The sequence below is a fragment of the Gavialis gangeticus genome, unplaced genomic scaffold (assembly GCF_001723915.1).
Source record: "Gavialis gangeticus isolate Ggan-Ray unplaced genomic scaffold, GavGan_comp1, whole genome shotgun sequence".
NCBI classification, from domain to species: Eukaryota; Metazoa; Chordata; order Crocodylia; family Gavialidae; genus Gavialis; species Gavialis gangeticus.
In genome coordinates this window covers 17,431,686-17,434,338 of record NW_017729011.1, presented here as the reverse complement: position 1 = coordinate 17,434,338, position 2,653 = coordinate 17,431,686, and the positions used below count along the sequence as shown (strand labels likewise).

General features: G+C 46.3%; 1 long non-coding RNA gene across 1 annotated transcript in view; it reads right to left on the bottom strand.

The window, feature by feature from the left end:
• Positions 1-204: 204 nt before the first annotated feature.
• The window catches only part of LOC109293129, a 9,058-nt gene continuing 6,609 nt past the window's right edge, over positions 205-2,653 (bottom strand). Inside the window, exons 2-3 of the long non-coding RNA XR_002096257.1 lie at positions 1,962-2,032; positions 205-473 (exon numbers count right to left, since the gene is read on the bottom strand). This is a non-coding gene — a long non-coding RNA (uncharacterized LOC109293129). The remainder of the gene's footprint in view (positions 474-1,961; positions 2,033-2,653) is intronic.

Sequence of the window (2,653 nt, the reverse complement as noted above, 5' to 3'; positions counted from 1 at the left end):
GGGGTGTTTGTGTTTAAAAACCCCCCCCCCCCCCCCCCAAAATCCCACACCTGCATATACTGAATGCTCACAAGAGGGCAGCACTCTTTCGGCTTCCGGCCTCTCAGTACTTTGGTATTTCTTGCACAATTTCCTCTGTCTGGTAGGTCAGATGTAACGATCAGCGAATCATTTCAGGAAATGACCTTGTCAGGTTACAGTTTATTATCTATTAACCTTCTGTAGTGGCTGTCGTTACAGACAGACAAGTGTGTAGCAGAATCAATTGGGGTGGCTGGTCCAGGATGGTTGATGAGAGCTGGCAAAGTGTCCTCAAATGTTTGGCTCCTGTGTACTTCTCCCAGTGATGAAGGGATCTCCAGAGAGAAATCCTCTCCTCTCCCAGGCTGTTTAAAATTGATGCTGTCAGTCCCCCATGCAAGGCTAATTGAAAACTTTGCCGCTGCACTGTTTGGGAGAGTAGTGGGTCACTGCTTGAAAAAGCAGCACGTGAAACCCCCCCGAGTGAACTCCAGCATCACCCCAACAGTGTCAGGTCTTGGCAGGACCTATCACCCTCATGATTTCTTGCCCCACATTTACAACTGAAGCTTCCCTGCAGGATGCCTTTCCGCCCCTTGCTCTCGTGGCATGTCTTAGTGGAAGAAAAGCCCTGCTGTGTACTCGTAAAGCCCCAGTTCTCCCCTCGCCCCTGAGACTGAGACACTCAGTCCATAACAGAAGGTTTATTCAGTGCCAAGAAGTTCAGCGTGACCTACTCAATAGGATATTTGGAAATGCAAAGTTTTGCACAGTGCAACTCCTGAGAGTTGCATTCTGCCCGGTGTGTACCACACCGCGTGAAGAATTGGTCTTTTTAAATCCAGAAGCTTAGTGAAAAACAAACACCCTGCTTAGTAACTGCTCTGTTCCCATTTTACACCCCCCACTGCCTCTTTTCCTTTGCCTGACTCTGAAAAGGGGACTGTGTAGGATTAGTACCTTTTTACTTAATAGGCTGCTTCCTGTGTAGGTACAGTATTTACAGAAATTAGATGTGCTCATGTCACTGATTCTAATACGTGTTGAATAACTTTGATTCCTGTTCCCTGTAGAATCAGTGCCATTCAGTACAGCTGAAGGGAGGAAACCAAAAAAAAAGTCTCTCCCAGGTTGGCAGGTCTAGGGATGTCCCTGGCAGGGGACCCCACCACAGATTGGGAGGCTGTGGACAGCTAATACTTTATGGCAGTGGCTCCCAAACTCGGACTTTATGGCATTTATTATCTTTCCTGAGTTGTGCAGGTCTGGTAGGAGGGGATCCCAGGACCTGAGAGAGGATCTGCTATCAAACCAGAAGGAAACTTGCCAGTCGTTGACTGCCTTTTGTTATTAGGCAGTGTAACTGCACTGTAACTTCATCAAAGTCCATGGGGACGTTCTGTTTTTTACACCAGCATAAATGAATAGAGAGTCTGTCCTACAGTCCTTGTTTTCTTCAGCTGTAGTTTTTGGGTTTTTTGGGGTTTTTTTTAAAGATGTGCTTGGAAACCAAGTCTCATCTTGGAGCAGGAGAGTATGACAGGGAATGAAAGCTATATCCACTTCCGTGCTGGACTTCTTCACAGAACGCCCCATGAGTGCAGCAGCGTTAGAAATGCATGTAATTCAGTCACCTGGTCAGTATTGGAAAGCAGCAGAGCCAGGGACTTGGTGGGCCACTTTTACGGTGTGTGAAATTTGGGGCCTAAAAAAAGCATGTCACTTTAAAAAACATAAAAGGCCTAAAAATGCCTGATTTGACCTGAGTAGGTAGCTCGACCTACTGGGTAAAATCCCCAGCAAACGGAAGTGTGAAGTTTATATCTTTTGAAATGCAGAGAAAAGTTTGTCTTCAGCTAAGAAACAAGAATCTTACAGCACAGCGGTGCTCTCTCACGCTGAATCATCCATGGCTCCAGGCTGTGTCATATTCCATTTACCTCCACGAGAGGATGCCAGAGTTTCTCTGCCTTGCGTTTCAATCCTTGGGATTTACTGATGTCATTGGTTCCTGAGTGGAAACGAAAAGGAGTGCATGCAGGCTAATATTTGGTGTAGGAATACTTAAGCACTTGAACACAGATGCATGTTCGGACAAGTTATTTTTCTGTTGCTCTTGCAGATCCTAGTTCCAGCAGGTGGATCTTATTACTCATGAAGAAAAAAAGGACAGTTTCTGATCTCATGTATTAAACTGTCCCTTTTTCTTCATGATTCTGATCTCTTGTACAGTGGGAGCCCAGCTGAGCTCCAAGGGACTTTATTGAGCTACCCTCAACCTACACTAACATAGCCGGGAAGATAATACAAGTGCCCAAACTAGGCTCAAAATAGATGGGAACTGGTGTAAGCTAAGGCCCTGCTCTTGCTTCCATTGCAGTGAACTGGGCGTTTGCTTGATGTCTTCTATAAGAATAGGATCCAGACTAAATAGAGAACGGTGCTCAGCACTGGGCATCTCCTCTGCATTGGTGAACTCCTTCTCCTTACGCTGTTGAGATAGGACCCGGTTCCACTCCTGAGGTTTAGCTGGGCAGGGAAGCTATGGCAGGCCACTAAAGTGTGATAACTACGTGCTCAAGTTAAAGCACGGTGGTGAAGCCGTCCTTCAGAAGCCTTTAATGCGCTGCTG